Genomic DNA, 25319 nt, shown 5'->3' with positions numbered 1-25319 from the left:
CCCAGAAAGAATGAAGCAGGGGTAATGGCTGCGTGCCATATCCTCATCTCTTGGGAGAGTAAGCAGGGAGCTTCTTTGGGGGCAGTGGAAACCACATCAAGTCATCAACAGCCACCTCTGGTGTGTGCAGGGAACGAGAGAGCAGTCCCCACCTCTCTGTCAATCCCCAAGGCTCTGCAGCTCCAAGCCACGAAAGGCTGGGCAGGTAGGACATTCAGGAGCTGCGGTCTGGGGACTGCACAGGCTCCACTGCAGGGGCCTCGAGGACTCAGCACCACATACAATGAGCAGCCACTGGCACTGCCATGTAGGGAAGACAGCAGGAACCGAGCTGCTTTCCTATGCGCTCTGGGCAGCTGAAGCAGTGGGTGCCCATGTGGGCCCAGAAGGAACATGGACTCTGCCCTAGGAGTGAGCCCTGGCCCCTCTACTGGGAGCAAGGTCACGCTCCCTGACCACTTTGCATGTATCCCTGATTCTTAGTGAACAGAAAGTCTAGCCTCAGGGGTTCCTGCTTGAAGGAGGTCCGGCTCTGAGCAGGATCCAGGCAACAACGAAAATGTCCCAGGGCCACCCAGCTCCTGCTGCCGCCCAAGGAGGACACCTGTTCTTCCACTCCAGCTGACCAAGGGTGGGTGGGGTGAGCTGGAGAGGGAGAAGGAAAAACAGAGAGGGAGGGACAGAGGTAAGACGCACAGAGAGAGACATAGAGACAGACAGAAGGACAGAGAGACAGAGACCCCCAAAACCCAAAGAATGGAAGGAGAAAAGAAAGACCAAGAAAGACAAAGGAGGGAGAAAGAAGGGAAGAGAACAGAAGAGGGGGGAGGGAAGTGCAGGGGGCACTGGAGGGGAGCAGAAGGAAGACATGGAAGTCCTCCCTGTAGGAGAGAGGAGCCAGTGCACCACGGGATGCCCCGGGACACAAGCGGGCGAGTGCCGAGATGGCAGGGCAAGGTGTGGTCAGAGTGCCAGCTTTGCAACACTTAGTTCACCAGACTTGATATATGTCTGATAAAGCCACAAGAAGGGAGAGATGGTGGAGGGCAAAGGCAGGCAGCAGCCATGGGGAGCATGGCTCTTTGCTGCCTCCTGACACCACGCTGATATCCCTGGCTTCCGGCTGAGAAGCTGGTTCCCTGCTCAAAGCCAGGAGGTGCTGAGTGCCAGGCTCTAGGTAGCTGGGCCTGACAGCATCATGCACTGGTGCCTCGCCCTGGTTCCAGCCTGGGCACTGTGTGGAGGACAGTCCAGGCATCTGCCCTCCACAGGACACTGGCACTGCCTGTCCCACCAGTTGAGAGGAAAATCAAGGGGAGGTGAGCTGGCGGGGACACAGAGCCACCCCTCCATCTGCAGGTGCTCAGGGCCAGCCTACAGTGGATAGGATCTGGGGTCCCCCTAGGTTCCTGGCAGAGAGGCCAGACCCTTTCCCAGGGTCAGAGGCCCCCGAGGTGAGCCCTCAACAACCCAGAGTTCTGCTCCAGGATCCCAACTCAGCAGGATTCTCAGCTCTGGCTTTCTGGCTCCACCCCTTGACTAACTATGGGAACTCAGCCAATCCACACTCCAGCCTCAGTTGCCCTGCAAACTGCTGCCCTGCCAAACCCCAAGGTTTTGGTGAGGACTGAGTAAGAGAGGGAGGCAAGGGTAGGCCCTTTCCATTGCTGCACCATGGAGTGAGTGTGCTCACTGAAAGAGAAGAAACTACGAACAGCAACAGCTGATCCATGGCTCTGGGGCTGATTGCACAGGCCAGATCCGCCCTGCAGGCAGTGCTGGTGGCTGCCTGTCACTTCCCAGAATGCATCTGTTGCAGCATGGAGCATCTTGATGCATTTGCCTTGTATTCTGCTTTGCTCAAATCAGATTAATCCAAGAATCAGAAGGAACAACATTGGACAGGACATGGAATCAGGGAGAAAACAAAAAACAAAAAAACCTGAGTTTTTTTTTTTCCGAAGGAGGAAGGGAACAATGGCTGTGCCAATCCTGTGCCCCAAGCAAGTTCTGACCTCACTTTCCTTGGCCTCTGTTTCCCCAAATGTCATGCAGGAGTGACTACAGAGGGTGGGAGAGTCCATCCATCTCTGAGCTAAGCTGTGGCATTCTGGGAGGCGGAAAGCGGTAGAGCTATAAACTGGGATACAGTCACATACCAGATTGCCACGTTTCTTCTCATTGTCACAGTCCCCTGAGAGGCCTGGTAGCAAGTTTTTAGTACATGCTGGAGGGTGTGAGAAGTCCACAGCTTAGGGTGCATCTCCAGCAAGTTCGAAAGTGAACTCATGTATCGCTGTCTCTGCTGTTTCCCCTGAGCTATGTAACCTGCGGAGACCTTGTAGAGGTGAGTGGGGGACAGGAGCAACACCGTCCAATGCGTTCACCTTTTTCCCTGCCTTCCTACATAACACTGGCTCCAATGTTGGGCCTCCATGGTTCTCATCTGTAGGAATGGATCCAGCAACACGAGCAAGGCTGGCTGCTTGATCACAGGCAAAGTCTGTTCCAGGACAAATTAACCAAGATGCTTACTGGGTGCTCACTCCATGCCAGGCTCCCGTGAGGCTGGGGAAACCCTCGGTCAGTAAATTTTCACGGTCTCACTGTCTTTATCTGTATATAAGATAACAGTGTTCTGCGATCTTAAGAGTCAGGAGGAGACAAAATGATGTCTGGAATCAGACAAAACAGGACTGGCCACAGCAAAGGCTTCTCAGATGCTCTCTGATGCCATCGGTGTGGGGCTAGAGGGGACAAGGGGCCAATGACCAAGACACTGTGAGCTGAAGGCAGAGAGTGGTCCAGGGAGTGGAGAAACCAGACAGATGAGACAGGCAAGTGGCACATGCAAAGCCTGAGGCTGGGTAAGGCAGACGCAGTGCATTCATCAGGGCTCCCCCAGGGCCACCAGGTGCGCAGGGATGGGCTGTGGAAATGACTGTGATAACACACATCTTTAAGGAAATATAAAGAGCCACTTGGCAGAGTAAAGTCATTACTGGCTGCATTGTCACCAGCGTCAATGATACCAGAGAAAAATCCTTCATATTAATGTGCTTTCTCGCAACTTGGCTTTTTTTTTTTTTTTTTTTGGCAGCGGCAGGGTATGTGGGGGGGGGGTGTCCATGACATTCTGCTAGCTAACAAAAATGCAAATAGGAACACTGGCCCTCCCTGCTGTGTCGTCCGTCAGACCTCTGATGGATCACGTCCCGGGCTCTCTGCTGTGTTTATTACTACTAATGACTTTCTTGTTACGATTTGGCTCCAAAACATAACCAATGGTTCTAGAGAAATCCTATTATTCCACACATTATTCAATTAGAGAACCAAGCTGCAGGCCCCAAAGAGTGGCACTTGCCTCCTGCTCCCACCGCTGGCCCCAGTTGTGGACTCTGTGCATGATGAAGAGATGGAGGGTTTGGAGTGGGGTGTGGTGGGCGGTTTGCAGGGTGTCCAAAGCAATGGAGAGCCTCTAGGAGCAGCTGCACAAACGAACACCCCAACAGCCCTGACTCCTGTCTCCGGGTCCCAGTCCAGGCAGTCCTAGTGGCTTCCAGGTAGACAGAGGCTGCTTGTGGTCTCCTGAGTGTGGCTCAGGGGCTTGGCCTTCTGTGGCTGCACCCATGGGTTCCTAGCCCCTCTCCCTGCTGTGACTCTCTCTCCTGAAGCCCCTTCCCCTGTGTCACATGGCCAGCTTAACCCTTGGGTCCCTTTGGGTATGTCTGGGATAGGATGACTGATCACCAGCTGAGGATTTCCATTACCTACCATCCTCAACTCTGCTCTGCCTCATCCTGGGGCCTCACCCCTAAACCTAAAATGCAATCCAAATCCTGCAGCCCACCTACTCATTTCTGGTCTTCAGAAGCTTCCCTCCTCTCTGCTTTGAGTCATGCCGTCACTCTGAAACCTCGAGAGGCTCACTATTTCCACTGCATCAGAAGCAACCGCCCTGCCTGCCTTCCAAGCCTGCTGGTTTGCTCCCCTCCATCATTTCTAGCCTCACACCTGTGCCTAGTTGGATCTCACAGCCTCCTCTTCTTGAGCCCTGATCTTACCACCCTCATTCCCTACTCCTCTGATGGATTCCAACATGTGCCCCCCCCAACCCCTGTCATCTCAGCCCCTGTCCAGGCCTCACCCCTGTTCAAGGGTGTCTCCACCTCCTGCCTCCCCACTGGCACCCACAGCCTGCATTTCAGTGTGGTCCTTCTCGTACATCTCCCTGTGCCCATGCCGTCCTCCTGACCTAGGTACGATCTAGGGAGGAGGCTCCCCACAGACAGGGGCCAGCCCATGTGGCCTCTGATGTCCAGCCAAGACAGAGCTGAGCTAGCCAGCTCCTCTATGGGCAGACTGAGGGCTCCAGCCTAGAGGACATCCTCTTCCCAGACTGTCCTGGGCTGAGGGTGACTGTCCTCATTAGGAGCACTTCATAGCGTATCGCAACCCCAAGCCACATAGAGAGCTGCCTGCTCAGCATGTGTGGGTACTAGCGAAGTAGAGTGTGATGCGCCTGCCTGACGTGACTCGTGCTATCCCCAGGGGACACTGAGAACATGGTACCTCATGGTGTCCTGCGGGGTCATATCAGGAGTCTGTCTCTTCCAGCCTGCTAGCCCAGGGTGATACCAGAACACCCTGCTGCCAGCCTGGGTATTCAGGTCAGAGCCCACCTAGCGCTCTGGGGTGTAAAAGCCCATTGCAATGATGTCTGTCCATCAGCAAAGCCCCCTCCTGCTTCTTAAGGTCCATGAGCAGCCTCAACGACGGGTAGCAGATGTCTACACTCAGCCATGCGGGAGCTCGACTTGGAGCGATACCAGGAAGCTGGAGGCCAGTGCCTGGGTGAGGGACTCCAGCTCGCCTGCTCAGAAGACAGTGATCTGATCAAGAATGCAGAGTAGGCATGAAGGAAGACACAGGCCATAATTTCCCTAGTGTCTTTGGGCCTCACCAGAGGTTATAAGTGCCATCCACCCGCCCCCTCTGCCTGCCCTGCCTTCAGCTCCACGGCCGTCTTTCTCCTGCTCCATAAACCTCCAGCTCCGAGCCATAAAAAGTGCAATGAGCAGTCTGGATGGAAGAGATAGGCCATGGAGCAGGCAGTTGGCCATGCTTCCACGAGGAGCTGCAGAGGACATAGCCGGCTGCAGTGGGAGCGTAGTCCTCAGGGCCATGCCTGGCTGCCTGCATGGGCCAAGGAGGCACGGGGATCCTTAGGCACTGGGCCAGGGACCGTAGGCTTCCTCAGCCAGCAGGCGCTGTTTCCTCTGAGGGGCCCTGCTTCATTCATTCCGAGGTCATGGGGAGACTGGGGCTGTTGGTTGCTCCACGCGTGCCCTCCTCTTGTGTCCAGTGTAGGCAGCTTTTGTCACCCTCAGAGCAGAGCCACAGACTGCAGGCATGAGGGCGGCATAAAATGACCCTGGGTCTAACTAATGTTTTGGAGGAGCTGCTCTGACCACCTTAGGAGTGTCACTTGGTTCCGACGTGTCCGGTGCCAGTGGCTGAGCAGTTTGGATAGAAACAGAGAGGCACAGGCTTGTGAAACTCGCAGGATCTTTCTGAACTTGAGGGATAAAAGGTCATTCAAGAAAGTATCAGGCTTAGAGATTATTACATAGCATTATCTTATCTCTGATTAGCAACAAAAGACTGCATGGAGTTAGGGTAGCAGCAAAAGACAGGGCTGGGGGATTCTGCAGCAACAGGAAGTTTCCCTTGGCAGTGACAGCACTCTGGTAATTGCCAGGGGCGGGGAGTGCTCCCAGCTGTGAGTGGCCGGCAAAGTGGGAGAAATCAGGCCAGACCTGGTGGAGTTGAGGGGCCTGTTTCTGTGGGCTTGTTTAGGAGCCAGGCTGACCCAGATTCAGTCTGAGCTGATGGACACTTGTCCCCAAATTTTATGGATCTGGGGTGGGCTGGAAATGCACCGGCCACTTGAAAGGAGCCAGTGGGAGGTGGGGACAGTCAGATATCTGGGGTGGGGATAAGATTGGGCATCTCAGAGTGAAGGGACGCAGGAATGCCTCAAGGGACAGCCTGACACACTTAGGAAAGGCTTCGGAAAACACTGGGCTGTTTATCATAAAATCAGTAAAGAAAATAGAATGTAGTTAAAATTCAGACCTCAGCTGGGAATGAGGAGGGGCCAGGGGAGCCTCAAAAGAGATGGCCTCTGAGACCTCAGGAAAGAAGTCATGCAGGAAGTGGGACAAGATGATTTTTCTAACACAAGGAGTTACAAATGCAGAAACCAGCAATCCCAGTGGGACAGGGCTGAAAATATTTTCAGTAGCCCTCATGAACCATGGGAGACAGGTCCCAAGACCCCTACAGATGCCTGAATCCACACAGTATGAACCCAATGGACATTATACTTGTTCCTACACATGTATCTCTATGATAAGTTTTATAATCCAGGCACAGTATGCAATCAACAACAAATAACATTAAAATAGCAAATTACTATATGAAATAAAGGTTACTTCAACACAGTACTGTAATATCTTAACAGTTGATCTGATAACAGGGATGGCTCTTAAGTGGCTAACAGGTAGGTGGCCTATACTGTGTGGATACCCTGGGCAAAGGGATGATTCACACACCAGACCAAAAGGAGAGGGACCGCTCAAGATTTCATCGTGCTCCTCAAAATTGTGTGCAACTTAAAATTCAGGCTTTTTTAGTTCTGCAATTCTCCATTTAGTATTTCTGGAGTATTTTGCTACACAAAACAGAAACCACAGATAGCAGAGCTGAGGCAAAGAGGGATGTCTAGATTTGCACACCTTGTCCTGTGTCCTACATCTCTGCAACCTACTGAGACCTTCCTGAAACCCAGCTATGACCACATGCTTCCTAGACCATTCCAGATCCAGAGGAGAGCAGCCAGCTGCCACCTGGGTATGCTGGGTCCTTCATATCATGGCTTGCTGGACCTACATTTTTAACTTCGGCAGCCCAAGGAGGGCCCCTGCATTCCCAGCAGGCATGTGCATGTCTGTGTCCATCCCGACTTGGTTCACAGTTCTATGGTTTTCTCCCTATCTGCCTCACTCATAGAGCCTCCTGGAGGGCAGGGCTATGTTTCATATGTGTGTGTCTTCTACATCCCAGGAAACTGTGTTTGTTAAATTTATTGCCCATCAAATAAAAGGTGAAATTTAGCTCAGAAGGTAGGCGGGAAGTGCTCATAGCCCACCAGGGAAGAAGAGGACGCTGGTGGCCTGCTAGGCAGTGCCTCCCTTAAGTCACCTGACATTCAGCAGAGACAGAGGGGGCTTGTGGTTCCAGAGCACTTTGGGCTGCTCTAAGCGCATGCAGCATGCTGCCTACAAGTTAGGCAGGTATGTGGGCCACCAAGACACAGGTCCTGGGAGAGGCTAGATCTTGGCAGAGCAGCACACCTGACAGTGCCAACAGAGCACTAGGCACATGTGGACTGTCAAAGCACTTGCTCACCCTCCTGGTCTCACAGCTCTGTTCTCAGCCTAAGACAAATTCAGGGCTGGGGCTCAGAGGGCCAAGTGCCTTGAGGCTCTGTCCAGGTCCTAGAGAGACTGGTGACCCTCAGAGAGGCCCCTGGCAGGACTGCACTGTGGGTGTGCCCAGATCTGGACCTGGCAGCCTGAGGGTTAACCACTTCCGGAGGTTCCACATGCTCCCCAGGTCCTCCTGACACTCAGCTCCCCCAAGGAGGCAGCCATTACCCTGATGGGCCGCTCCACCGTAATGGGGCCTCAGGTCCCGCTGCTGTTGTTGCGGGCCCTCTGTGCTCAGTCACAGGGAGGCTGGCAGGGAAGCAGCCACTGTGAGAGGCAGATGGGGCCATAATGAACTGGAGCATATGATGGCTACAGAGGAGCAAGCTCATCAATTAGAACCTTCTTGCCCAAGGGCTTCTGGGAAGGGCTGCTGTGGGGATGTTGTGGGGATGGATAGGCTGACTGGCTGCAGGCCAAAGGTCAGCAAGCCTCCTGCTGATACAGGTTCCTCAAGACTCAGGTCCCAGGAGGAATTCGCCCCCTCCTTCTTGGCTCCCCCACAGCTGCTTCTGCCTTCTGCTGTAGATCACAGAGGTTTCTTAGAGGAATTCCCCCTTCCTGGGAGGCGCTAACTGAACTTATAGTTTCCTTGGGACTAAGGGTTCCTGAACAAGAATGAGAAGTAGTCCTGCACCAAACTCTAACTCTTCAGAAAACCAAATTTGTGAGTGGAATGGAAAAATTAACACTGCTCTTCCCCTTGGTGGCTATGAACCCCACACAGCGAGGCTACAGCATAAAGGGAATCTTGCCCCAACAGGGCTGGCCTTGAGGTACCCTGCTGACACCAAACCAGGCCAAGAAGTGGAGTAAAAAATGTCTGCACTTCCTACCTGCACGGGAAGTGCCAACTGTTAGCGCTGTCCGTGGATGGGAGGACCATGGCCCTGGAGATCGACAGAGGCTCTTGCTTCAGCTCCCTTCTCTGCCCAGGGAGCAAAGTGTGGTCACTGTGCAGGCAAAGTCTGCAACTAACTCAGGCAAATCTCAATTTCAGATGGTTTAAGATGAGGGCCAGATGTGCATCAAGAACTGGACAGGGCTCAGTGCAGCCTGGGAGCCCTCAACAGAGTCCTGAACAGGACATGCTGGGATGATGACCTCAACAGAGGGACCGCTGGTTTCCCTAGCAAAAAAGCAGAAAGGAAAACCCAGGTGTGTGCATGAGTCGGGGAGACCTGAAGCAAAAAGGATTGCCCTGGGGCCCCTCACCCTCTAAAACTCTGACAATAAATAGATAAATAAAACCCTTCCAAGTCAGTCACAGACAGGTCAGGAATCTACATCTGGTGCTGACGGACCCCAGGTGGGCTTCAACCCCACACCAGCCTCCACGGATGCTGAAAGATTGATTCTACTCCTAATGAATGTGGACCAACTGGGTGCCTGAGAAAGGGAAGCTTATTCCACTCTAACTACTAAATATTGCTATTCCAATTTTTTCTACAACAAAGCCTCACTATGTTGCCCAGGCTGGCCTAGAACTTGCTAGCTTTGTGCCTCAGCTTCCCAAGTAGCTGGGAGTCTAGGCACATGCTACTGTACCCAGCCAAAAAAAAAAAAATTATAATGTACTGATGTCTGAATTTGTCCTGGGTGACCCCAAGGACAAAGTGCCACATCACAGCAGTATTGAAACAGAGGAACTGTTTGGCCACGCATACTCTGGGAAGTAACATCTCTGCGAGATGCACGATGAATGGTGAGGGAACTCACCCTTTTCCAAGGAGGCTGAAGAAGGGAAGGAAACCTGGGGAGTGTTGCACACAGACTGAGGCCCATAGGAGCTGCCTGATAAGCACCCACCATGCACAACACTCTGCTTGTTGGTGGGAGGGAGAGTTGGGAGGAAGAGGCACCCCGCCGGCTCCTCTGATGGTCATGGATGGCAGGGATGCCAACCCTAGTCGGGATGTGAGCTGAGAGGTGGTGGGAATGGTGGGCGCTTGGGAAGGAGAGAAAGAGAGATCACTGTGTGCACACCCACACCTCCAGCACACACCAACTGACAGGCAAGGAGGAGGAGGACACAAGCGCCCTGGACCTGGTAAAGCAACCCTATGGGCAGCGGGGCATTTAGGACCAGGCAAGAGTGGACTGTGGGCTCAGTGGCTGCAGAGATGCCGGTGACACCCATGGGTGGCAGGTGGTACTGAGGGCAGAGTGGGGAGAGGTGGTCCCCTGCTCTTGCCAGGCTGGCACATGGGCCCCGCAGCCCCAGAGGGGGTTGGTTGTGTGCCAGTGGCATCCTGCACAGGTGTGCCTGGCAGGCAGAGATAAGTGGCAGCATTCGGGCACAAGCTGGGCTCCTCAGAGCTGTGGAGCACATATTAATGGGCCCCATTCAGTTTGGTCCACATGACAATTAATAACCAACCAGGCAGAGAGTTGTGTGTGTGTGTGTGTGTGTGTGTGTGTGTGTGTGTGTGTGTACACATACACCAGGTAGGAACAGGCTGGGGCATTGCAATACTTTTAATTAAGGGCAGCCCCCTCCCATGCTGCAGGCCCAGCTGCACAGGCTGGGAGACAGGAGCCCTCCAGCCTCACCACTCCAGTGAGTTCTGTGAGCAAGGCAGGCAGGAGGCAGGAGAGCACCTGTTTCTTGGGCTGACAAGGCAGGAGGGGCTGGGGTGACTCGTGCACTGCAGCCATCCTTCTTGTCCTCCCCATCTCCAGGCAGTGGGATACAGGGAGGACGGGGTGCATACAGCATGCCTAGGAGGGCAGCCTAAGGCTGGCAGGTGCCTTGATGTAAAATTAGAAAAAGACACCAGACGTCAGGAGGCCCTGCCCTGTGAGCACACAGGTTGGTGTGCAAATGGTCCCTCTGTCGCTCCTTTCTGCAGACAGCGCCACCCAGCTCCAGGTCACAGGAACAGCGCTCAGGCAGCCTCTCACCAGCACGTGTCTCCTCTCAGTGCACTGCACATAGGTGGAGCGCACAAGTGTAGGGCAGCCCCGCTCAGGAAGTGAAGGCTGTCACCCCAAAGCCTCCCTCATAGTTAGGCTAAGCCTTGATGCTAAGCATCCGGGCCACTCCTGCTCAGCCGATGGCTCTGACTGCTTTCTAAGGTCTCAGTCCCCAAAGGGAGGCGGGCACTGGCATCATCTGGGAACTTTATTTTTTTTTGGTACTGGGGATCAAACTCAAGGCCTTGTACTTGTTAGGCAGGTGCTTATACTGCTCAGCTAACTCTCCAGCATCATCTGGGAACTTGGAGAAAATACAGAGTCTCAGGCCCACCCTGGATCTGCAGAACCAAGATCTATTCTTGAATAAGAAGCCCAAAGTTGTGTATGTTCATGAAAATTTGGTTTAGAGAACACAGGAGTTGCTAACCACTGGCAGAGATTGACTGGGACAGGGGAGGGTGGACAGACAGTGGAGAAGAGATCCTTCGAGAGTATGGACAGAGAAAGCAGCCAGGAGGGGTAGGGACCTTCACCCATCCCCCAACAAGCTGGGCTGGGCCTGGTCACCTGCTCCAGTGCCAGGAAGGTGTGGAGCACCAGCTCCACTCCTTGCCACAGGCCCCACCCTCAAACAGAACTTCCATCAGGATTCCCAGGCTGCCGCGCAGGCCTGGGCCGCCATCACTCCTATCACGCCGGGCGCAGGAAGAGAATAGCTTTCAGCTCAATTACCCTTCACATTCCAATATCATAACGCTCCAATGAGGCTTTTTAACCAAAAACAAAAAAGCCGTGTCTGCTGCAGGCCGGCTGCAAGGCCAGCCGTGCAGAAGGGACAGGCCTGCCCAGTTGGTAGCCCCTCCCAGACCCTCCAGTGACACAGCGAAAAGGGACCTGTCCCCAGTCACCAGCCAGATTAGAGGGGATGCAGAAGACCTGGGTAAACTGAGGTGTATCAGCTTTTGCTCTGTCCCCTGTTGAGATGTGACTGACCCACAGAACACTCAGAGGCCACAGGACTGCTGGCCCAATGCTAGCTGTAACACTGGCCTGCCTTCTCCTGGGGACAGCAGAGCCCCTCAGACCCCACAGTGCCCTGGCATCATTGCATTGTCCATCTGGCCCAGGCCCTGGGGAGCATGGTCCCCTGGCCCCTTCTGGAACTGCGAAATACTCATCATGTGCCAGGAAAGTCCTGCTCCAGGGGCGTCAGAGACACTGCAGCAGCTTATAGAGCAGGTCCTACGACTGTTCCATTTTACATGTGAGGATGACCAAGGCCCAGCAGGTCACTAGTAATGATCCATGCCCATGCCTGCCTGACTCCTGAGGCTCAGTCCAAGATGGAGCCCTCCAAGGCAGCCAGGTAGGAGAGAAACCATACCCTATGGGTCCCGCTCTTAGAGGGGGCAGGCAAACCAAAGTCCTGGCTGTGAGCCATGCATGCTCTGGGAATTTCCAGCAAGCCTCAGGCCCATACGGGTCCCAGCCCATGACCCCCTGTGAAGGGCTGCGAAGTGTCCCGAGCCAGAGGCTGGCTATTCTCCCAATCAGCCCTCTTTCTTCGCCAGGCCAGCTCGCTGCTAATGGCCCTGATGGCAGCAGCCCTCACTGTGTCCTCCTGGCCTCCTGCTGGCTGTGGCCGATGTGCTTATGATTTAGCACTCCGGGGCACTGACCCGTGAGGGAGACACGGGACAGAGGGAGGCAGGGCAGATGTGTGGAGAGGGGAGCGCACGCGTGCGTCTGTGTGCCAGTGTGGAGGGAACGGCTCTCAAGGAAAGAGGCGCCAGCCTGGCTTGTGGTGATGCAGGAAGTGCTGGCCTTCCCACCATTTCCCTCCCATGCTGGGGGCCAGGGCGTAGTACTGGAGGGACCAGCACAGAGGTCCCTTCAGATAGCTTCAAGGGGGTCCCAATCTTAAAGACGGGGTGAATCTCAGCACACGTGGCTATGGCTTGGATGCTGAGCATCCCCCAGTGCCTGTGTTCAAAGCTTGGTCTCTGTCCCTGGCTCAGGATGTGGATACTCACGCCCAGTATATGCTCCTGCCATTGCCACCTGCCATCTGCCACTAGGTGCCACAGTCGGAGGCTGCCCTTGCTGCCTGCCCAGCCTGCCCTGTGCCAAGTGGACTCGGAACCACCAGAACTGTGCACTAAATCATGTTCTTTACTTCACAAGTAGCTCACACCAGGTATTTTATTGAAGTAACATGAAGGTGACTAATACACCAGTCACAGACTGGTTATGAAAGGCATGTGAGTGAAAGCAGGCATGGTCCCTATTTTTGTTATTGTTATTATTCAATTTTCCCTATGCCAGGTCTTTTCTGAGATTCCGAAGAAATTATAACACACAGACTCCAACCCCCCGTTTGGGTCTTTTGAGAGAGGCTCTTGCTTTGTATGTAGCTCAAGCTGGCCTTGCACTCACGGCAATCCTCCTACCTTAGAGCTGGGATTGCAGGCATGTTCCACCAGGCCTGGCTACAAACCCCATGGTACATCACTTCGTGAGTCCTGGCATTTTGGATGGGACTTCCCAGGTGTCAGACAAGTGATATAAATAAGCTGGACAGGGTCAGGAGGGTATGGTCATCCGAGCCTCATGTCAGCCTCCTCTGGCCCCTGAGGCCTGCCCCTTCTGCCTCGAACTCCCTGACCCTCTAAAAGGGCCTTTCCCATCTTTTAGGGTCCCTACCAATGTCAGAAAGGAAGGAGAAGATGGACAGGCCACACCTGGGAGAAGCTCACACCAGCCCTGCTCCCCCAGGGCCAACTGGAGGAGCAACTACAGCAGGGGCTATGGAGTGTGTGGCCACAGGGCCACAGATGGAGCAGAGCTCCAGCCTCCAAGCTCACTTTGTAGGCATCTGTCCAGTTCTGCTGCCTGAAGCAGAGGTGCCTGATGTGAGCACACACTGGGGTGGCAAGGAACATGGGAGCCGGGGTGGCAAGGAACATGGGAGCCAGGGTGGCGGCAGGGAGCAGAGCCCGGCTTTCCTGCTTCTAGCCCAAAACAGCCAAGTTATGGGAGGGAGCCACTCTGAATCTCAAGCACTGGGTCTCCTGTCCTGTTTCTCAGGGCAACACTGTAGGTGAGCAGCTGTCTAGCCTGGATTTCTCGGAGGCCTGAGACTATGTCTCATTCCTGTGTCCCCAGCACCCCCTACGCACCAGGCAATGTCTGGGGAATGAATGAATGGATAAATGAATGAATGTATGTATGAATGCATGAATAAATGAATGAATGAATGAATGAATGAATGAGTCTCTGGCCATCCTCTCCCCCACACCAGTGACCTATCCTGTCTCCCTCCCAGAAGGCAAGCGTTAAGCGGGACCTCAGAGGTCTGCTCGCTTCTTTATTTATTTCCCCGCGGCTGCGGCACCGCCCCACGCGCTAGCTAGTGCGCTCGTGGAAATGCCTGTAATCGCCAGCACACTTTAGGCATTACTTCCACACCATTTAGGGCTTTCCGCCCCAGTAGCTACTGCTGCCTCGTCTCTGTCTCCATCTTTGGGGCTGTGTTGGGTGGAATTCTTTCCTCTTTTCCTTTTCTTTCTTTTTTCTTTTTCTTTCTTTTCTTTTTTTTTTTTTAAGGTTTGGTAGCCCCTGAAAGTGTGGAGGACCTGATGATTTGGGGGAGGTGACAAGAAAGACAATGCTTTGCAGAAATATATTATTCTTCTCCCAAATTGCCCTGGCTGTCACAGCCCTGACCGGGGGGGGGGGGGGGGAGGACTCTGATCTAGTTGCTAAGAAGCCTTTAAAGATTTTTGTGTTTTCCCACGCAGGCCTAGAGATCAGGCAGCTGATACAGATCTCAGTCATGCAGGAGGCTGAAGGGGCTGGCACACAAGAAAGGTCACCTCGGAAGAGTCCTTCCCCCAGCCAAGCCCCCTCCCTGCACTGCCTTCCCCAGCCTCAGGGCTGTCTTTCCTGGTGGCAGCAGCTTTACAATAAACCCCCAAACCTAAGTGGATTTTTGAGGGATAAAATACACGTGAACTTGCTTTGGGGAAGGACACAAAGAGTAAGGCTGGGGATAGCTCTGTGACCTTGGACAGGTCACTACCCCCAGGCCCACTTCCCCAGCTGTATCCTGAGGACAGGCCCACCTCTTACAATGTGCAGAACCACTCTGAGAGTGGAAGATGATCTAGAAAGGACCTTCCCTTCCTTTGCACCTAGGTCTCCACCACGCCACTTAGTCCTCTGCTAAACAGACTCACTTTTCTTCACCCAGTTTCAGACCCCAGCACCACAGCCACCTACAGAGCAACCCCCTGAGGGCGAGATGTCCAGAGGGAATAGCCACAGGGGACAGTCCCTCCATGGCACACTTGGCACACAGTGTGAGGCTGCCCATCCATGTCACCTGTTCCAGGATAATCCTGTGTCATCAAATGACGTTGGGTTAGGGAAGGTGAGTTTTCCAGGGGTTTTCATGGTGGGGCCAAGGTTCCAGGCAGCCTGCAGAGCTGGGTGGGGGGAAGCAGCTGCCAGCTCCAGGAGCTCGTGTGATGCTAAAAGCCTGGAGGACGTGTGTGGCAGTGACCACGGCCCCCGCAACCTGTGGGATGGGAGCCAGGGCAGGCATCTCTGCAGAGGGGCTACCAGTTGTTGCTAGAGTCTCCCCTCCTTTTCCTTCTCCTTTTTTTGTGGTACAAGGGATTCAATGTAGAACCTTCCCTGAATTACATCTTTAGCCCTTTTGTTTTTATTTTATATTTTATTTATTTATTTTTTGATATTTAGTACAGGGTCTACAGGATCTCACTATGCAGTTCGGACTCATGATTTTCTTTTCATTCTCCCAAGTGCTGGGATTGCAAGTATGCTCCGCCACACCCAGTCTCAATCACCATCTCAGTGTGCCCTGGGGGTGGGGCTGGCAGGGCATACTAGGGATCAAACCCCAGCCACTGCGCTCTGCCTAGGCAGGTGCTTTAGTCTGCTGAGCTATCTGGCCAACCCCTGTATGTATGTATGTATGTATGTATTTATTCTTAGGAGGATCTTGCTACGTTGCCCAGGTTGGGTGCCATTTTGCGATCCTCCTGTCTCAGCCTCCCAGAGAATGCATGGATTACAAGCATGTGTCACCGTGCCCTGTCTCAAAGTCAGCCTCCTGACCTGGGTATGTGTCATGGTTTGTGTCTCATTGTCTCCCCAAAGCCTCATGCAGCCATGGGGCAGACTTCTAGAGTTTGTGATTAAACTCATAATCCACTGGGATTATGGGTGTGAGTCCCTGGGCTGGGGCAGGTAGCCTGAAAGCAACTTAAGGGAGACAGATTGCTCTCTGTAGCCCTCATTGCTGCCATTACTCCCCTTGCGCTTGCTCTCTTGCCCTTTGCTGCTGCCGTGAACTGCTGCTCTCTGCACGTGCCGCTCTGCCTTGGCGCCAGCTGAGTATGGACTGAGCCCTCCACTGACTGTGAGCTAAATAAACCTTTCCTTCCCTCATTTTGGGTGTTGGGTATTTTGTCCCAGCAACGAGAGAAGAGTAACTGAGACAGTATGGCCACACAAATGCTTTTACTTGGCAAGAACTCACAGAGCTAAACACACGAGTGTTCACACCTCCACACCTATGTCCAAGGAATACGCTTACTCTAAAAAAAAAGAGTACAGAAAGAAAAAACAAACAGATATGCACAGGCCTGGAACAGACCACTGAGAAAGTCCTTTAGTAGCTCATCCATGCCAACTGCGTGAAGCTTTAAGGAGACACCTTTCTGTCTGTCCTGTCTTTGATCCCCACTATATTCCTACATTTTTGTTGTTGTTGTTGTTGTTGCTATGATGAAATGTATGAGACAGGATGAATTATAAATAAAAGGTTTCTTTCAGCTCTGGTCTGGGGCCAATGGCCTGCATCTGGTGAGGGGAGAGTCCCTGGGCTGTGAGGGCCATGCAGGGCCTCCTGCGGGGAGAGAAGGAGCACCTGCCACAGTGCACAGCTGTCTCCTGCTTTCTTCCATGAAGTCCAGGATCCAGGCAGCAGCTCCACCCCGACAACTCCTCTAATCCCAGCCCCTCCCAAAGACCCACCTTCTAAATGGCACAATGGATTAAGATTTCTCCCTCCTAGTATCTTGCCACGGAGTTACATTTTCACAGTGAACTGCTGGGGGAAGCACTGTGTGCACACCCACCCCTAGCACCCTGAGGGTGGGAAGGCCCAGGAGGAGCAGCCTCTCAGCTGTCAGAGCTCACCCTACTGCCTCACTCAGCTGCCCCAGCTGGGTGGGCACAGATAGATGCCCTAGACCAAGGGGCCCGCACCAGCCGGAGCCAGCTGGCCTCGGGAAGGAAAGGCCAGGCCAGAGTCGGGAGACAGAGAGTCCCCAGGGGGGTAAGAAGCAAGGATGAGTGGGCACAAGGAGCAGCCCTGAAGAGTAGGGCCTTGCACCTTCAGATCTGCAGGGAAGGGCCTGGGGCTGGGCTCCCTCAGCCTCTGGGGAGGGAATCACAAGGCCACCTGGTACGGCTTGCTCCTTTACAGGATGTCATCCACAGAGATGACGGCCTCAACCTGCTCATTAGACCGGGCTTGGCTCAGTGGCAGGAAGAAGCTGGTGCAGCAGGCCCAGATGCTGGAGTCTAAGGGACAGGAATGGTCACCAGCCCAGGCTGTGGGAGAGTGAGCACTGCGGTGCAGACAGAGGACAGGGAGGACAGGCAGGCCCACCGCCTGTAGCTCATGTGAACGGATGGGTCCCTGAAACATGAGGTCTGCGCTGGGCAGCCCAGGCAGCACAGCAGAGCTTGGACCAGGACTCACAGACAGGAAGGGATTGCCATGCCAGCTCCCCCTCCCTTCAGGGCAGTGCCAGGAGAGGCAATCAGCCTGAGCTGGTGCCCTCCTGGACAAGGACGTGACCGGGCACCCGGCTCTCTGGGGCTGGCTGTCCCCACGCCTGAGAGGTGGGCTGGCCACTCGCCGATGAAGACAGTGAGCTGGGACAATTGTATTGTACCTAGTGATTATACCCCGGGCGCAATCTCCTGGTGGTATTATCTTATCTGGAGAGAAGAGCGGGCTTTTTAATAGACGGACAGGCAGTTTCCACTTAAGGTTATTATGAAGAGAGAAAGCCGGCCCCTCACGGCTTCTAGCCAGCGCCACAAAGTTGTGAAGTAATTAAAGGCTGCTAAAGAATCAGAGAAATTATAATAATTCCATCCACCAAAAGTGCTTTTCTGTTTCCCCCTCCTGGTCGGAAACAAGGTGGGTCAGGCAGCCCACAAACACATCAACACAACGTGGGCTGCACTATGGCAGGCCACAGGGCCTGTCCCCAAGCTGTGGTGATAATACTTAAACTTGGAAGGATATGTGGGAGGGCTGAGACCAAGTGCCATGGCCAAGGAGACAAGGGGAAGCATGGCAAAGTGCTGTGGCCAGCAGCATCCTCGTGGCACCCTTGGCCTGTGTGCAGAAGGCAGCTAGGGCCAGGGGCTGTGGCACCAGACAATTAAGCCCTGTGGGTTCCTAGGGCTCAGGGCTGGGCTCTGTCTCGCAGGTTGTAGAAAACATGTCCCTGAGAGTCTTTCCCTACCAGCTCTGGTTCCCAGGGGGGTAATACTAATTGGTGAGCTGACCTGGGGCAAAACTACATCCTCACTTGGGGCTGAGGAGATGGTTCAGTAGAATAAGCGCTTGCCTGGCAAGTGCAGGGGCCTGAGTTCAATCCCTGGTTCCACCAAAAACACAAAACAAAACAAAAAACCTACACCCTCACTTGCCGTGTTGACAGCAAGAGTGTGGTCGGGTAAAGGTCTGTGACTGTCCCTCTGTGCTGGTTTCAAGGAGCCCATAGGAGACACTGGACCTGTTTTTACTCCTCAACAGCTTTGTCTTCATTTTTTCCTTGTCGTATCTTTGGGTCACATTTCCTGTCTCCCCTGGACTGTCAGCTTCTGGACAGTGATACCTGTGTCAGCCCCTCCATCCCCAGTAATAAAGGTTGCCCGCCTGTTCCCTTCATGTCTCAGCAACCTCCCCAAGGCTCCTGGTGGACTTTCACAAGGAGTGTCACAACCGTCATCCACCAAGTACTACTTTGTAGCTGCAGGGTCGAAACCTGTCATACTCCATCTTCCCTACTTCACAGAGGGAGACTTTAAGGCTCAGAGCCCCCTGTCTCTGGGTGCTGCAGCAGAACCCAGGCCCCATGTCATAGTCAAGTACCAGTCCTCATGTTGTCAAGTGAGGTCAGAGCTGCTCCTGGCTACAGAGGGGCCCCACCTGGACTATTTCCCAAGCCAAACCCCACTTAGAACTCCACCCTTCTCCAGACAAGGAGCTGAAAGGTGACAGATGGCTCCCAGGAATGTGGAGCCAGGAGCCCAACCACATAGCTGAGTATCAGGACTGGGAACGTCCATTTCAAGGCCCTTTAATGGACTAGGGCACAACATAAGTTGTCTCAGCTTGAGCCACAGAAGCCCGAATACCTGCGAGCTGGGCTCTGCACAACCCCTGCATGGTATTCCCAGTAAAAAGTCCTGCCTGTCATTGCCCAAGAATCATTCAGCCCCCAAAGACTCCCGCCTTCAAGTGATGAGGAAACTGGTGTCACTGAGAACATTATCACCATTGAAATTAAACAGTAATGTTAGTGGCATGAGGGGTCCCTCTGCTCCTGCTTCCACATTGCCCTCTTCCATGGGTGCCCACGCCCCCACACCATGGACCCAAAGGGGTTGTTACAGTAGCTATGGGAGTTGGGGGTACTGGACTTTTCTCCACTGGGTATGAGTGGGAGCAAGGGACCCCCAAGGTTCTAGAAAAGCCAGGCTGAGCTCTCTGGGCCCACACAAGAGAGGCTGGAGATTTATTCTCTCCCGGCACCTGGGAAGCAGGAGGAGGTAGTGGGAAGGCAGTGACTATGGGGAGGTGGGCTGGGGTCACCTATTTGTCACAAGCAGTGCTGTGTGCACATTTGTGACTGCCACAGTGGATGGGGCACATGACAATCTTTGGGGGCAGGGGGAGTGATGCTGAAGAAGTAGGGACCTGTTTGATCTCAGGTTCTCTTCTCTATAAAATGCAAAGACTAATTCCCTCCTAACTGACAGAGGTGTCATGGGGACGAATGAAAGATAATGAAACCTCTCGGAGGGACGGAAGATGAGTTATTTAAATGAGTACAGCCCCTCAGCACAGTGCAGAAGCAGGCGGCCTGGTGCTCGTGTGTATGTGTGTGTGTGTGCGTGCGCACGCGCGCATGTGTGTGAGTGTGTAGCATCTCCATGCAAGCCCATCACTCACCATCCAGGATGCTGGAGGCTGTGGCACCTGCCTGCTGTGACAGAGGAGGGTCCCCAGTATTTGTCACTGTGCCAATGCCAGGGGAAGACAAGAAAAGGGAAGGAACCCCAGGGTGTTCACAGAGGGGCATAGAGACATCGTCCCTATGGGCAGGACCAAGCCACCCAGCTCTGGCCAGCAGGAGGCCAAGCCCACAATGATTTATTGGTCTTTCTTTCCCAGATCAATAGGCTAGTGGCTATGGATGCAGAGGGCCGCAAGCACTGTGGCCCCAAGGTATAAATTAATATGGCCTGTCAAGGGGCTGCCTTCCCTGGCATGGGCATGATGACACTCTCGTGAGTGGAGCTGACACCACGGGGAACTCCTTCCCCAGCTCTCACTGCAACCTGAGGATGCAGTTTATAAATCATGCAGCACCTGACGGGCACATACACCCGGGGCAGCTGGCACTGCTGCAGCCCTGGGGGTGCTAATACAGCAGATCTTTGGCCAAATTCATCTCCACATGCTCTGGGCCTCACCTGGCCACCACACTAGAGCTTCCCATGTGCCACAAATAAGGCCATGGCTGAAGTCAGGGCCTGGCAGGCATCAGTGGGCACCAACCCACAGCACCAAGCTCTTGGGTCTCAGGTGTCACCAGTTGAAACAGGTAGGGCATTTGTGTGCACCACGCCTAGCCCAGCGCCAGGCTGCCTGCACCCCAATCCGGCTGTGCCTTCACCCCAGGGAAACATGCCGCTGTACAGTGCTCCCTGCACCGTCATAGTCACCCAACAAGCAGAGAAAGCAACAGGGCATGCACATGCCTGTGGGCTGGTGCTGAGGATACCTGGTCCCCGCTCCCTCCAGCTCAGACAGGAGTACAATGACAACAATCTCAGCCAGGACCCCTGTTCAGGCGCTTGCTCATCCCTTCCCTGTGCCGAGCACCTCATTGGTGTGATCTTAGCAGTGGAGCCGTGTGCCAGCCTGGCAAGCTGGGCACGGTTATTCCCATTTTGCAGGCAGAAGTGAAGCCAGAGGCCAACAGCCACAGGCTCGGGCCTGGGTCCTCATCCTGGCCCTGCTAGCCCTGCCGAGGACAGGCCACTCACCTTACCCAGAGCAGATCCATGGGAGTCACCTGAGAACGGCAAGCGTGAGCATAGGGAGGGGCTCTGTGGGGTCCCACAAGGAAACCTCAGGAACTGCAGCAGCTTATTCCTGCTGTTGTCCTGGGAATGAGTTATCTGGTTTCCTTGGCAAATGGTCTCTTTTCTTCCCTGCTGCCCCTCTTCAGCAAGACCCAGTAACTCAGCTGCCCTCACACAGTGTGGGCAGCCAGGAGGCTGGGGTAAGGACCCCCGCCTCACACCCCATCTTCTCTCAGGCTCCATTATCTCCTTCAGCCTCAGGCCCCTGTGGGCAGCCTCACCCACACCTCACAGCTGCTCAACTGAAGCCATCGATGATAAGGATCTGTGAGGGACGTGAGTATCACCAAGCCCTGGGCAGAGGTCCAGGGGGCCACTGTCTACCAGGCTTTGTTTCCATGAGGCAAGTATGGGGACCTGCAAGGGATATATATTCACACAGCCCATCCTTCCTCAGCAGTCTCTGACCAGGGGTCAGAATTCATCCCTGCCACTGGGAAATTCTAACACACATAAAAAAAAAAAAAAAAAAAAAAAAAATCAGGATGAGGGGACAGCTCAGTGCTGTAGGCTTCTGCATGGCAAGCATAAAGACCTGGGTTTGATTCCTGGTACCATATGCCATGCCAGCCCGTGTGTTGTGCTGGCCACCAAAACTGAGCATGGTGGTACATACCTGTAATCGCAGCCCTGGGAAGGCTGAGACAGGAGAATCACTATGAGTCTGAGCTGAGTAGCAAGACCCTGAACCAAATAAAAAAATAAAAGATGTTTTAAAAAATCAAAGGGTCCCAGAAAGTGAATGACATTCTGAGACATCATGGTTCTCCTTTAACAAGCTCCTACTTACCCTATAAGGGCTCAAACAAATAATTCCCACATGTAGACCACAGTAATTCTATCAGGCTGAACACATAGGAAATTACCGTGACATTTAACACACGTAGGTATAATCAGATATCACTTGTTTTTCTCTTTATAAAATATCCTTCCCTGAGGAGAGAGGGCCCATCTCAATCACCAGCATTGTACTAAATATACTGACTCACAAAATGGACTGAGGACTTTGCCATACTTACATTTTTACGTTTCTTACAATGACCCTGCAAGACAGATGCTCTTACTTATCCTACAGATGAGGAGACTGAGGTCCAGAGAGGGTTGAGTCACCTGTCTGAAGTACACAGAGAAGATGCTTGAGTCCCTCTCACTGCCCTCATGCCCACTTGGCTCAGAATCCCTGGGCCCTGTTTAGCAGCTGTTCAACAAATATTTGTTGCATTCATTAAGAAAAATTTGTGGCTCAGGGCCTGGTGGGTCACAGCTGGGCTTGGACAGATAGGCAGAGCAGGGCGGGCAGGGCTACGGTACTGGTGAAAAAAGTACAATGTGTGTGAGGGACACAGACACTGAATCTGCCCCTGGATGGAGGGAGGAACTGGAAGGTGACACGGAGGACACACAAGGACCCGTAGGTTGAGGCCAGGTGGACAGAAGCCGAGGCCCCCGCTGAGCAGGTGGAACTTCTTGGAATTTCAAGGACACAGCGACCCCGAGACTCCACGGGGCCCCTGGATTCTTTAACCCAGCAGCCACCTGGAACCACGTGACTTCCAGCCACACACCTGCCATCCTCCCAAACACTCCAGCACGATAGTCGCCACCCCGGGATGCAGTTCCGGCCCCAGAGACCCAGGAAGGGGACAGCGCTGAAGGTCGGTGAGGCGGGCACGCGCCCCCGACGAGGCAGCGGAGCAGCACCGCTGGGCACAGACACAGGCAAACACGTTTGAGCAAATTGGCACGCCATAAAAGTCTATTACAGCAAATCAAACAGCAGTCAGCATGACAGCCATTAGCCTGAAATGAATACACGGGGACTTAATGAGGTCTGTCGAGGCTGGCTTGGTGAATTAAGTTGCCAATTCTAGCAGGATTTCCCTTTTCTTTACGGACTTGAAAGCATCCACGCTGCCTCGTTTGGGCTTCGACAAGTGAATTGCAGGCCCTTTCACCCTGATAAAATGGATAATTACACGGAGGACGGCAGAGCGAGGGGAGAAGGGTGGGCGGGAGAGGAAAGGAGAACAAACAAACCCAAACACGCACCTGCCTGCACTGGGCGGGCTGGGGGCGGTGCCTGCTCTCCGAGGGCCTCCCACACCCTGCTATTCCTGGCTGCAGGCTGGGGTCCTCTCAGGCCAGAGCTCCAGGATGCGTGGACCAGCTCAAAGTTTTCATGTGCGTAGTGCTGCCTTTGGGACCCCTCAGAACCTCTCTAGGGGCAGCCCCACAGAGCTCCCCAAACCTGGCGGGCCTCTGTGTTAGCAGAAGAGTTTAAAATGCAGATTCCCACTGTTTTCTCCAGCTGAATTTGCAGAGGTTTGGTGCCAGAAGGTGCTTCCTGGCCAGTCCCCTGGGAAGTTCCAGAGTGTCTGGGACCTTCTGATTCGTCACTTTCCCTATACTTTCTGAAGCTGGGTGGCTTCAGAGGCAGCGAGTGCCCCTCTGCTTGCATACACTAGGGACGGGGAGCTCAGCACACTTTTAGCAGAGCAAAGGACTCAATTGTGGGAGCTCGTTACCAGAAAGCTCTCTTGCGCAGGTCTGCACTGCCACCCGGGCACCTGCACCAACTGCTGTTAGTCAGGCTCAGGGCTAGAGGGGCGGCAGTTAGGAAGGAAAGGACTGGGTGCAGCGGCTGAGACAGCCACAGAGCAGCTAAATAAACAGCTGAATAGACCGCAGTGCCTCGCCATCCCTAAGGATCAATGTAGCCCTAACGGGAAGGAACTTGTCCTTTGGGCATCATCCCCAGCAAGCAGCTGCTCCAGCAAGGCAGTCTGACAGCTGCAGAGGTCAAGGTCATCAGAAAGACAGGACAGGTCTAAAGTCTGGCACCGATACAAAGAGAAGCACGGGTCTTGACTCCACCGTCCCTGTTCTTGTGATACCCATGGAATGTCCACTGCCACCTCAGCCAGGTTGCCCTGGAAACCCGCCTCCTCCAAGGAGCCAGCTGAGATTTCCTGGTTTCTTCAGCAGCCCCTGCACTCAAGCCCACCGGGGCCTGCAGTACCCACTCTTTTTTTCTTCCCCTATTTCTCAGGGCTAAATTCTCATCCTGTTCACAGCCAAGAGCATCTGCCACTGAATTCACTTCTCAGGCAGGGGCTGGGGGCCAGTGGGGGCCAGGTGCACTCTCTGCACACAGAGAACTGCAGGTATAATTCTGGGGTAGAACCAGCAGGCCCCCAGCCTAGGCTGGAGGCAGGCAGCTCAGGTGGCCACACCAGGCCAGGCTGGTGGCTTGGCCCCCATCCACCTGATACCACACCTCTGATGGCCACAATGAGCAGCCAAAAGCAGGGCACTGAGTATCAGGGCTGTAGTGACCAGGACAGCGGCACATCAGCAAGTACACCCGTGGGCCTCCCTCCAAGGCCAGTGTGTCCTTGCAGCTGGCCCCTCACTGCCTACCCTCTGCCATCAGATGGGCAGGAGGCAGAGGCCACCTTATCCTGGCTGCCCTTCCATTTGTTAGATAAAGAGCACAGTGGCCCAGAGAGGTCAAGTGACACCTTGAGCAGACCCAGCCACGTGGGAGAAGGGCAGGGGCTCCATCTGGTCTCCTGCCTCGAGTTCTGACTCCTGTCATCCCACACCGCACGGCTGCCTGGGCCTCTAGGAATGAGCTGGCACAGAGCCAAGATGAGAGCAGACACTTGACAAATATTTACTAAATAAATGAATTGGGGAAGGGGTTTGCTGCTTTTAGAACCCCAGGGGCCCCCACAAGGCTGGGTGCTATGGGAACTATCTCTGAAGGGACAGAGGGGAAGGGCTGGGGAGAAGGGACACGACCTGTCCCCTTGCCACTGCAGCCGCCCGTTGCCCCCTGAGGGCTGGTGCAGGGCAGCCGGGCCTGCCAGCACGGCAGCTGAGCAATGGGTCCAAGGCTCATTAACTTCGAGCCATGCCCTTGGTTTCTGAGCCCAGGCCCAGAGTGCAGGCTGGCACGTAGAGCTCCTTAATTAAATTAGGGAGATTTCCAAATGAGAGGGAGCCCAAAGCCAAGCTGCAGTGCCCGGGCACAGCGGCCAGAGCACAGGGCACTGTGCCCCCCATGCTTAGGACAGTGGCCTCTGCCTGGCAGGGAAGGGGCACGGGCTCCCTGGTGCTTCCCCTCCCACACATTTGAGTAATGAGGCCAGGAAGTAGGGACGGGGATAGGATATCTTCATCCCTGTGGGATCCTGAGCCTGTCCTGGGAGTCAGAAGGCTCAGTCACAGCTGTGTGACCCTGGGCAAGTCACTCTCCCAGGCCGCGGCTCAAAACTGTCTTTGTTCCCAGACTTGATGACTGATAAATGGGGGACAAGCCAGATGCCATGGAGCCAAGCTGCCTTTCCAGAGGGT

At 54.1% G+C, this 25319-nt stretch overlaps 1 protein-coding gene across 7 annotated transcripts in view; it reads right to left on the bottom strand.

Moving 5' to 3' along the window:
* The window catches only part of Cdh23 (cadherin related 23), a 373574-nt gene that overhangs the window by 246961 nt on the left and 101294 nt on the right, over nucleotides 1–25319 (bottom strand). The window lies entirely within an intron of this gene.

This window comes from Octodon degus, unplaced genomic scaffold (genome assembly GCF_000260255.1).
Source record: "Octodon degus isolate 3935 unplaced genomic scaffold, OctDeg1.0 scaffold00005, whole genome shotgun sequence".
Classification (NCBI taxonomy): Eukaryota; Metazoa; Chordata; class Mammalia; order Rodentia; family Octodontidae; genus Octodon; species Octodon degus.
The sequence above is the reverse complement of the archived record's forward strand: the minus strand, read 5'-3'. Positions and strand labels throughout refer to the sequence as shown.